The sequence below is a fragment of the Ochotona princeps genome, chromosome 21, assembly GCF_030435755.1.
Source record: "Ochotona princeps isolate mOchPri1 chromosome 21, mOchPri1.hap1, whole genome shotgun sequence".
In the NCBI taxonomy this organism is placed as follows: Eukaryota; Metazoa; Chordata; class Mammalia; order Lagomorpha; family Ochotonidae; genus Ochotona; species Ochotona princeps.
In genome coordinates, this window is record NC_080852.1 from 10,084,401 (window position 1) to 10,096,611 (window position 12,211).

The 12,211-nt window shown below is 38.0% G+C and overlaps 1 long non-coding RNA gene across 4 annotated transcripts in view; it reads right to left on the reverse strand.

The window, feature by feature from the left end:
- The window catches only part of LOC131482891 (uncharacterized), a 402,306-nt gene that overhangs the window by 345,823 nt on the left and 44,272 nt on the right, over window positions 1–12,211 (reverse strand). For 2 of the 4 annotated variants that reach the window (XR_009247385.1, XR_009247383.1), the window contains exon 1: window positions 4,691–4,763. The exons of the other annotated variants lie outside the window; for them this stretch is intronic. This is a non-coding gene — a long non-coding RNA (uncharacterized LOC131482891). Of the gene's footprint in view, window positions 1–4,690; window positions 4,764–12,211 lie in introns of those variants that run through there. 4 annotated transcript variants of the gene reach the window in all.

Here is a 12,211-nt window from a genome sequence, read left to right on the forward strand (position 1 = left end):
CCCTACAATTTAAGAGTCCTCAATTAAAATAAAGGTGGGGGAGATTTTCTAGATTGCTTTCATGACTATTCAGACATGCTGGGTTTTCACCCTGCAAAGAACTGAATATATTCTCACTAAAATTTAGATCTATAACTTCAGAGAGATTTCTGGAAAAAAAAAAAAAGAAACAGAACTACATTCTTCAAGGAAGTCACGAGAGGAAATCTGACATATTATGTATCATGTTTTAGTCCTGATAAGACCATTAACTTCATGTAACCGTTATATCCTTTGCCCTAATCTCTTGGTTCACCCACTACACCAAGCAGAACTGATCTCTCTTGTATCTCATTACAGTGAAGTTTAGTAGCACATATTGCTGCTCTGACACTACTTATACCACCTTGGGTCAAACAGCTTAACTTCTCAGAGTTCAGTTTGCTCGTCTGTAAATGGGGATAATTACAATATCTGTTGCATAGGGTTGTGGTGAGAATAAAAGAAGTCACAAGTGCAAAGCCATGGATGCACATGACCTGACAGCTGTATCTTGGGGAGCAATGCCCACAGGCCTCTTTCATCATGGGCCAGTAGAGTGTTCCCTGGGGTGGGAAGCAGAACCACAGAGTGCCCTTCAACTGCCAGCTCCTCCTCTTGCTAACTGCATGGCAGGACCTCTCTGCAGGCAGCAGCTCCCTCCTCTGCAAAGAGAAGAATGAGGCTGTGTCCGGTCTCAGGTGAGTATCCAGCACCAAACCGTTTCATAAATGTTGTACTGGTCACCTTACAAATATGAATTATAACTCTGTCTTCTATAGCATGAAGTCCTAAGTCGGGTATTATTCTATCCTGCTATCTCTTGGCCAGCATAAGCACAAAAGTGTTCCATCAACATCTGTGAAACTGCCATGTTTAAAAAGCTAATGAATAAAAACATAAAATATTCAGATTAATAGTTCGAAACACATCACAAAGGATCACAGAATGAAGATGATCCTGTGGAACCAATTTGGTCACCAAAAATGTCTCATTTTAAATTGATGCTTCTTTTAGATTTCCAGATACTGACTATGTAAAAGTAGCCATCTAGGGTATTGTGAAGTTCTTGGGTGCCTAACCACCCTACAATACTCTTTTCTGTGAAAACTGGGGTGACTAAGTTATACCCGGGAAGGACAACACAAATCAAAGGTAATGCCTCACCTGCCTTTATTAGCATATTCCAATGTGCTTCTGGTTAAACAATACTGTTGAAAATGTAACAAACGCCCACAATGATCACCTCAGCTGCTCCAGTTCTCTGTACTACCCACTACTCCACTGTGCTCCCCTCCGCATTATCAAGGGGCCTCACCATAATCCTGAAGTCATTTAGAGGACTAGAATATCATATTCAGGAAATAGTGGGCTTTCTGTCAGAAGTACTTATTGACTGTGACTTGAGAAACCCTCATACAGATAAATCTAACACCACAATAATTCAATATTTTGTCTCCAAAACAAAACCATTAACATTTTATTAGAAGAAATATTTCAAATCTCTCTGTCTGTTTAAATACGCCACAGATGTAGCACTCTGTGTGGGTTGTTAGAAAGTCAAAGAATATAATTTCTTGATTAATTGCCACACACAGGATCCAAGTTATGTACAATTTTGGTAGTTAACCCCACCACCTCCCATAAGCAGTTACTGCTAAACCTTCCAAATAAGCACATTTGTGATAAATCACTTGGAGCTATTTAAGTGGATCAGGCCTTAAGTTATTCCTTGGGATAGATCATGTCATTTTCAATGTGCATGAACTACAGGAGAGAAATTTCACTGTAAACCTCTACTGCGGTATTTTCGTTTCCCTTGCAGGCTTTAGGGAGTCTCAGTCAATATTTCTTATCTTATTTTTAAATATCTTGTGGTCTCAGAAAGGGTTGGTGATTCAGAAATTACATCAGGAATCTAAAGATAGACAATGGGCTTATGCCTTCAATAAATGCAGCAGTCCTAGAAAGGGAAAAGAAAATGCCTGCCGGTTTTAAGACTACTGGGGATCAAAGAGCTATTCTTAGTGTGACCAGTTAGTTTCTGTCTCCAAAAGCAAGTAGTTAGCTTCCCTTCTCAGCCATCCATCTACTTAACTAAAATGTATGGATATAAATCACGAGGGTTGCTGGACGTTCATAAAGTGCTTAATTTTGAGCTATCAACCTATTTACAGATTGTGTTTCTCCCTTCCACCACAAACCCTTTTGTGGCATTGATTTCTTCTTGGTTATCTCACCAATGGAGCAAGTCATTTGCTCAAAACAACAGAGACTAATATAGCAAAGGCAGGGAGAGAACCAGGTCTCCCTCGCACCTGGTACACATGACTGCATGCCATCCTACTTCAAAACATTACTCATTCCACATGTTCATGTGGTACTCTCTGGAATAGAAATTCTTTGCAGTTGACTTTGTATTCTCATTATGCACCTTCCTTTCGAGCATAAGTGAAACTGTAAAAAAATCATCTTGTCTTACATCAAACAGGATGAATACACAAATACATAAATGGCAAGTAACTGGCACCTCTCACTTTATGGCCAATTCAGACTTTTAACTCCTCCATTTCCCTGTATTTTTTTTTCAACATTGAAAATATTTGGAATTTTTCCAGACACCCTTCGTTATTTTAGCTCCAAGTTTGGGGGGAATACAAGAATTCTACAAATGACAATCGATGAATTCTGACTTTCTAGCAAAGGAAAAACAACACTCATCATTACAACTTAATTTAACCTAACATCCTAATTTAGTAATAATATGTATTAACATAAAGAAACCTAGAATTATTTTTAAAATATTATCTAAAACTGGTAAAAAAAAATGCACCACTTTTACAATTAAAAGTGTTTTGCAAACTGAATTTAATCGAGCCATATATATTTTTCTTCTTTCTAAACTAAACATACCATAAGGAAGTTTCTCAAAGGCATGAGCCAAGTTTCTTTGCCTTGTTTTATGTGTGTGTGTGTTTTATTGCTGTTTTATAAGTTTCTCTGACCCTTCTATAGGTTGTCTTATTAGACTGCAACAAATTCAATAACTGACTCCTAAAAAGTATTTTACTGAATACATACATAAGAATGAAAGGGGGAGGGGAAACATGAAGAAAAACGTCCTCTAAGTTTTCCTACACATATCCTATAATTTTCCAGTTGGCTTAGCTACTCAACATATTTAAATAACCAACCAACATATTTATTTAACATTCGGCAGATGGACATGATAGGAACATCATGATTTTCAGATGTACTTCCCTAAATGCAAGGTTTCCTTCGTGCCAGGATCACAACAGGTTCTTAAGGTAAAGCCGCCCTCACCTACTGTTTTTCAGTGTTACAGCAACTCTCGACCTAAACATGTCCACTCTGATTAATTTAAATCCCTGACATTAAAGTGGAAACCAAATCACTCTCTTCAATCCATTTTTTTCTTATCCACAGCATAAAAGAGACTATTTTACATGCTAATAGTAATCTGATGTGGTTGTATAAATCTGATATAAATATGATACTCTGTTTGGAAATGATGCTAATTTAGTTTAAAATGGAGATTACATTTCAACTGGTAAAAGAGCAGGAAGGAATATTAGCATTCATGTCTGTTATATAATTTCCCTTTACACTACACAAGTGTTCCTCAAAATCTTTTCTGAGCCTCTTTGTCCAAAGATTTTCCCATTCTTCCTATAAGAAAAAGGACTTCTCTATTTAACTGTAAGTAAAACAGGTGGTACAGACCCTTGAAAAAAGATTAACAACAACATTATAAATGCATTTTTGAAGAAACATTTAAAGTTACAATGTAATAAACTGAACAGAATGTCATAAGAATGTCAAACTGGGCACTGTAAAAATAAATGTTATTCCCAAGGAAAATAAAAAGTCTGCATATTTATGTAACATTCAGCAGATGGACGTGATATTAATATAGGGTTTTCAGTTGTACTTTTATAGCTACTAGATTTTCTTGCCTAACTTGGCAACCCGAGGCACCATTTGAGTTTTGGATTTGGACAATACTGCAACAGATGTCCAGACCAATAAAATAAATTCCTTAAGGGCTATGCTTAATTTGTGTAATTGATCAATTTTGGTTACATAGACCTCAGCTCACCAGTATGTTACTGCCTTCCACAAAAGCTTTGCAGTTGGGATTTCATTCCATATGTTACCAGAGTTTATGGACTCTCTCTGATAAGGTTGCAATTAGAACGGGGTCTGTGGTGACACCTGTTGGCAATGAGGAGGAACCAACGGACGGCTCTGGACCTCAGTACTACTGACATTTGGGGCCAATTATTCTTATTTTGTGTATTGAGAGGAGTCAGTGGTACCCTGGCATCTACCCCCGGGATGCCAGTAGCAGTCTCTCTCTTACATGTGCCAACTAAAAACACCCCCTGGGTGGATGCTTCTGGAAGGGACACACATTGAATTAGCTTGAGAAGTCTCATATTTTTGTTCTTTTATCTTTAAACAAAAACACTTTTTTTTTTACATTAAAGTCTCTTAATCTTAAATGTTTTACGGACAACTCACAATGACTTTGGCCTGACAGAAGACACTCAGAATACATTTGCCTGAACACCACCTTCGTCACCACACTCAGGCAGATGCTAATTAAGACATGGATTTTGAAACCCAACTCTGAATGTTCATCACTCACCTATTAAACTTGCCAGAGTTGCTATGCTAATTATCTCCCCATATCCTTGATTTAGCATAATACGGCCTGCAGCCTGTGACAGAAATTAAAGGGAAGACCAGTGACCCCTTTTGTGATTGTGCTAATAACTACATGATAATAAATTAGTTTTCAATTTTCATAAGACTTTACATGATAAAAAAAATAGAACAAGTACATGATATACAAATTTGAGAGAAGATAGCAGATCAGCACCAACTTTGAATACTATTTAAATTAGTTCCCAATCAACATAAGCAGGATATTTAAGCAAATTGCAATATTATTTACTTAGCTCACTATATTACCGAAAACAATAATATGAGAAGATCGTCATTTCACATTTTACATAGATTCTTTTAGCAACAAAAGCCTATTCCTACGGCCTTTTCAGGGATAGAGAAAACTTTGACACACAATACTGTACACATACCATGTGCACAACTACTACATACAAAAGATTTTTCCAGTGAGACATACTGACTTAAAGAATTTCTACTAATATCAGAATAAAAACATGTGAAGTAAAATGATTCACCCAATAGTAAAGAAGTGCCATGACTTCTTGGCATGTTTTGTGCCTTCCCTACATCTGCTCCTGCCTCTAACAGCTTTCTTCCCTTGGCTGGCAAAACACAAATAAGAATGTACAGGAAGCATGGCCCCACTCTGATGTACAATAATATTTAGCTAATTAGAAGAAGCCTCTAGCTCATTATGCTAGACAGTAGGAAGTAAGAAGCTGCATGGAAGCATGACACTTGCTAAGCCCCATGATGGTGTCAGAGCTGAACTGGCATCACTTTCTCCCATTCCTTTATAGATGTGGTCGGATTGCAATTCCTTTCAAATCAGTTCTTTCAGAGGGAATGATCCCTTGAACACTGCACCATCTTCTGGCCAAATGCTGAACTACAACGTCTTAATTAATGTCTAAAGTCCCTGTTTTCTGAGAATGATTGCCAAATTAGTTCTTGGTAAATTGTATTATTTCCTGTTTTAAGACAGCACAATAGATACACACACACAAAAAAAACACAGGACAAATTCTTTTCGTTAAGTTAAAACTCAGTGGAATTCTGTTTTAATTCAGCTTTGTACTTTGTACATCTCAGATGGATTGTATTCCATAAATATCTGTTGAAAAATGTATAAATGCTAAGCACCAGAACTGGAGCCCAAGGAAGGGTAAAGCTTAGTTCCGACCCCTGAGTGTTATAAATAAGAAGTGCAACACAGGTATAGTCTAAATAGCACAGACAAGAAATGTAGTAGGAATTTCGAGGGAAGAGCTGAGGACTGATATTGTTGGGAAAGAATTATTATAGACAGTGAGCCTTGAACCACAATGACAAATGATGATGTTGATGCTAATCCTGTTTAAAATATTCCAGACATTATATGAATCCCACTGCAAATAATACCTTTATTTACTCTCAAAACAACAATTGGCTGATGCGTGAAGTGGACGAGGTTAAACAAGTAGAAAAGGTAACGATTCGAGCTCGGGTCTGCTGGACTCCATAGTCTGTCCTCTAAACCACAAAACGTATTGCATATTACAATACAGAGGAGAATCACAGAAAGAATGACAGAGGGTTTTGGGGGAGGCGAGAGGGAAGGAAACAGTGTTGTTAAAAGGATGGAGACAGGGTTGTGAAATAGCAGCCCCAGAACTTCCCTGTAGGAGGAACTTTGCATGGAAATCTGTTTGGGGAAAGGGGGTGCTAAATGATTTACTTGTTTGCAGCTGTGTTTGCAGAGGGGGCCTTCAGATCCCACCTAAATAAAGAGAAGTGGGGATCACAAGAAGAACGATCCTCCCCAGACACCCACACTGGCTGCCAGCGAAGCTAGACGCTGCACATACAAGGAGGAGCAGAGAAACCAGCAAGAATAAAGAACTAAGTGATTCAAAGGACAGTTACAGGAAACGGGGTTTGAAAAGCAGCTTGCAAAAACACAAAGATGTTCACAAAGTTGCAGGTGGGTCTTGATACACATTCTGCGTAGACCAATGGTCTTACTCAAGTATTGTCAAAAGTTTAACCTGTTCTCAATATGCAGGATGGATGGAAAAAGCAGGAAGCAGTGAAATAAAAATCTCTTGGAAGAGAGAAAGTATGTGTCAAAGTAAAAGAAAGAACAGGCCAGGGAGAAGCACAGCAAAGGAAGTCAAGGGAGGCTGCTAGCTGAGCGGTTCAGGGGTTCGGCAGCAGAACAGGGAGAAAAAGAACTTTCCAAATGGCTTCATTTTTTTTTAGGCTTAGAGGGGAGTCATGAATGGAAACAGAGTTGAAGTCAAATTTTTTAGGATAAAGGAATAACTAGATTTCGGAAACATTGTTTTCCTGAAGTTATGGCCTATCAAAAACAGAATTCCCAATATGCATCTGCCAGAAATCTTTCCCAGCAGATGAGGAAGTGAAGACATGAGGATGACTAAGGTACCAAGGAAGAGAGAAATGGGAGAACAAGCAGTTATACCTGAACATCCCGGTACACGCAGGATCAAGAAGGGCTGCTGCGAGCAGACGGAGATGTAGTGAAAAGGGAACTTCAGAGATAGGAGGAAAATAAAAATGGCAAAGAGTGGTGTGATATTAAAGAGGTTATTAATGATGCTTGCCAATAAAAGGTCACAAAGACGAATACATCAACATTTTGACATATGACAAATATTCATTAAGTGCCTGCCATGTGCCTGGCACAGAGCAGCAAGCAACCAGAGTCCATGTCTACCTGAGCTTTCGTTCAAGAGAGCAAAATAGACAAAAAGAAAATTAACTTATCAAATTAAAGCACATCAAATTGACAATATTTGCTTTTTACCCACAACATGTGCAGTCATGAGGCAAATGTTTGGCCAGGCATTTCCTTGGTCCCACATTAGAATGCCTTTATTTAGGTCCTGGCTTTAACTCTGACGCCAAGTTGCTGCTAATGTATACATTGTGAGGTAACAGACGGCTCAAATCACGGAGTTCCTGATACCATGTGGGGGGCAAGATTGAGTTTCCACCTCCTGGCTTGGGCCTGGCACAGCCCAGGTCACTGAAGGCACTGAAAGAAGAACCAGCTGATGGGACCTCTGTCTATCTGTTATTGTCAAGTAAGCATTTAAAAGAAAAAAGGTGCATTCTCACATGATTCAACTCAATCTACTATTAGTCATGAGGAGTGTTGTGAAGAAAACAAAGCAGCATAGATAGCAACACACTGAGGAATAGGACCCCTCTTATGACGGGTAGGAGAGACACCCAAGTTAACTGATATTTCCTCAGACACCTAAAAGAAGCAGAGAAAATGTTCCCTGAGGGTATCTGAGCAAACTGGCAGACAGAGCAGTCAGCACCATGGGGGCAGGGATAACTATGTGTTAAAGGAGGAGAGACCAGAGGTTTGCTCCAGAATGGTCAATAGGAAAGTCTGTTCATAGGATGTTGAATATTGAGGCCAGGAATTAAAAATATTGCGAAGACCAAAGGAGAAAATGGAGGTTCAGAGAAATGATTAACAAGTAGCAGGTTCATTCACTCTTGTAGCAAGTCATTCATTCAATAAATGATCATGGGAGATGGCAGAATCAAGTGAAGGCACAGCAGAAGAAACAGCACAAGGAACTCAGCCTAGAGAAAGTGATGAGAGCTGCTGAAGACATAAGGCATGATTGAGGAGGCACAGTTGGGAAGAATATGACCACAGAGCTTCAGCAGTCAGTCCCCAAGAAATGTTCCCTTCAGAGACAATAAATGATGCCATCATAATCCAACACAGGATTGCAAACTCATATTCAAAGCAGATAAGATGAACGTATGAGGCAATCTGGCCAGCTGAAATTTAATAGGCAGTTGTGGGGATTGAGGAAACTTGTACACATCACGCTTGGTCTGTAGCCGACAGCCAGACCTCAGCTTATAACTCTGCTGTGCATAACCGGGATGGCACAGATGTTTATATTTTAAGACAAGCTAAAAAGATGAATTTCTATATGCAATCTCCCAACGTGTATGTTGTTAGGAGGTTTAAAGAATTCTAAAACATGCAGGCAAAATAAAACCCGACATATGTAATCCAGATGGGGCCTGCATGTTGCCAGGTTAGGACCTCTGGCTTTGAAGAATGATGTTAGTGTGGTCCCCAAACTCAGGATGGTTCTCAGCTCCTGAATCACGGTCCCATTCACCTGCTAGGCATTCTCAACCATGGGTCCTTCCAACATCTCAAATACAACATCCCAAACCTAAACTCATTTTCTCTTTCCTGAATGCCTTTTTCTGCACTGATCCTCTTAAAGTCTTCTTTGGAATGACCTTCCCCCATCTTTCTACAGTTAAGACTCTACAGAATCCTGATAACATGGTCCCCTGCCCCACCCTAAACCCACCAACATCTCTCTGGTCATAATCCCCAACTGAAGTTTCCCTCCCAGTTGGAATCACTAGTCAGGAGTACCTAGTTTAAATTCCAACAATGTCACACTGTCCATATAGCTTCCTGCTAACATACCCAGGAGACAGCCAATAGTGGCCAATGTGGACACCTGCTATCCAGGAACTAGGTGGAGCTCCTGGGTTCAGCCTTGTCTAGTCCTGGTTGTGGTGGGCATCTGGGAAGTGAATCAGTGGATAGAACATTTCTCTTGCTCTCTCTCTCTCTCTCTCTAACTCTTCCAAGTAAATATATATTCTTTCAAACAGCTTTCTCTATATCTTTGTATTCAATTGCTTCTCTTTCTTTGGGTAACCCTCATACAATAATCAAAGTTTGAATTTATAATCCATATATAATATGATTACCCAAAAATCTTTCCTATATTTTAAAATTAAATTTTGATTCAGGTACAATTATTCTCATTTTAGAATAAGCATGTCACTTTACAAATGATATTTTGAAAACCCTTTTAGCCAGCACATTTTTCCTAAGACTTGTTTATTTTGAAAGAGTTAAAAAGAAAAGCAGGAGCAACAGACAGGAAGTGATTTTCCACCTGCTAGTTCATTCCTCCAAGATAGCTGCAATGGCCAGAGCTGGTCTAGGCAAAACCAGAAGCCAGGAGCTTCTCCTGGGTCTCCCATATTGTTGGTCCATCTTTCATTGCTTTCCCCAGATTATTAGCAGGGAGTTGGTTCAGAAGTGGAGCATCTAGGACACAAACCAGCATCATATGAGATGGTAGCCTCACAGGTGACAGCTTTACCTGCTATGCCATAAAGTTTACATCAGCCAATACCCATTATCATTCTACAAGAATTATCGTTCTTGAATTATCATTCTGTTGGAATGATTTCCTTATTAGAAAAATAAAGACCAGACTTAGTCCAGTATCTTGAAGTAACTTTCTGTGAACTAACTTCCATGAGTTCTTTAATCTATAAAATGGGTAACATTAATATCTGCTTGCTAAAAATAAAAGTGATGGTTCCTAGTCCTACAGTTCAAGGTCTTCCATGTCTACCCGACCAGCTCTGTGCCCTCAGTCAATATGTTTCTTCTCAGTCTTGGTTTCTTTAACTATGAAATGAGAATAAAAATAAAACCTGCCCATGGTGAGACTTACAGGATGGGTGTATACGTTCACTTGGCGGCACTCAAAGAATGTAGACTCTATTATAGAGAATGCATGAATAAAACAATGTAAGTATAACTATGGGAACAGTTCCTAGAGCTGACTCATTTCACAATCGTAGTAATCTGACGGTTAATGAGAACCCATCACTCCATATTCATTTAAACAAAATTCTTTTGAGTGGTCTTGAGGCCACAAGTCCGCTCGGCATTTTCATGGATGGAGACTAGAACCAAGACTCAGCACATACATTATTACTTCAACGTGTCTAACCCTGGAATTGTCCCCAAAGTTTTGTAAAAACCTGTTTGAATTTTTCACAGACCTATGATTAAATTTGGTGATTCTGTCTGGACTATCCAAATCCGTTTCTGCAACAGCCAAAATTTTCTACTGGAAAATTAGAACTTCAGATTCCAAATATCGTCAGGCAGAAACACAACTTTACGCAAGGAAGGTCAATGGCCCTCTAAATTTATAATGACAAGGCATTTTTGTAATTTGCAAACCAGGTTGAGAAAATTGTACTAGTTGCACCTATTCCCTCTTGTTCTAGTCTGTAGCCCGTACCTTATGTATGTGATTCCTTATTAACTGCCCCGAGACTGGATGAAGTTCAATTAAATTATAATTTTTATGGTGTTATTCTCAAAAGAAAAAAATAAAATTTTTAATTACTTAAAATCCAAAATCCTTTGAAAAATATTTTACTAAAAAAGTTTTTATTTTATTTACTCAACAAATAACCTAGCTTGACTAAAATATCAAATAAATGACTTAAGTTTCTCTCTCATTTGAGGACCTGAATTTTGGCTGTGAGGATCTGAATTTTGCTTGACCTTGAACAAGATTTTACTCTCAAATTTCCCATCAACAAAGCTCGGATAATAACAGTATTGCCCACTGCATGGGGGAACTGTAAAACTTAATTAATTGAAGACTTGGGTGAAATGTGTTAGCAACATCAACATTCTGCATTACTTCCTGACCTGTATATGAATGTTAATTTTAAAAGACAAATTCTCCAATTTATGGCATGATCATAAAGTGGATTTTATGTGCTAGCGCTCTCTCGCTCTCGCTCTGTCTCCCTCTCTCCTTTCTCTCTCTCATCCATATACATATGTATATGCATATGTATAGCTTGGCATTTATACGAATGTGTGATTTCAGCAGCAAATCAGCCAAAAAAAAAAAAAAATCAGCTACAGTTTTTTCCAAGGGAAATAATTTTCTGTTCATGTTCTGTTATTTTCAAAAGACTCTATTGCTGTTATTTCAAAACTAAATGTCCTCAAACAAGGAAAAGACAATTCTTAATTGAATTATGTTTACAGATGCCAAATTTTCAGTGTTATGTCAGAGGCCTGCAAGAACAATTCAAAAATTCTAAAAAGTATACATGGAAAAATTCTTCAAAAATGAATTTAAAATATTCCATCATTTTAGGATTATATAACTTTAAAAAGAAGATTAGGAAACATTCAAACAGTTAGAAGGGAACTAGAAAAGCATATTTAAAGAACTTACTATCTTAACCTCTCTTCCAAACTAAAAAAAAAAAAAAAAATACAATTCTCCCATAAAACTTACTCTGTATTCTGACTTGACTAAAATGGACCAAGGTCATTTGTGACAATGTGATAAAAAGAACACTGATGTAATTTAGTAAGAGTATGAAGAAACAATTTTTTTTTCCCTTTGTATAGGTCTCTTTGGCCAACAACTATCATCCAGATAGATTACTGCCTCCCTTCTTGGAACACAGACAGAGCAGCTATTTCTAACATATAAATGTTTTCTCTGGATGCAGCTATTTTTATAGCTGATTAGTTGATTTTTAAATATGTTCATATAGATTAGGATTTATTCAATATAGTATCAGTTAACTTGGGCAAAATATATATATGACCCCAATCATAGGCAAAACACAC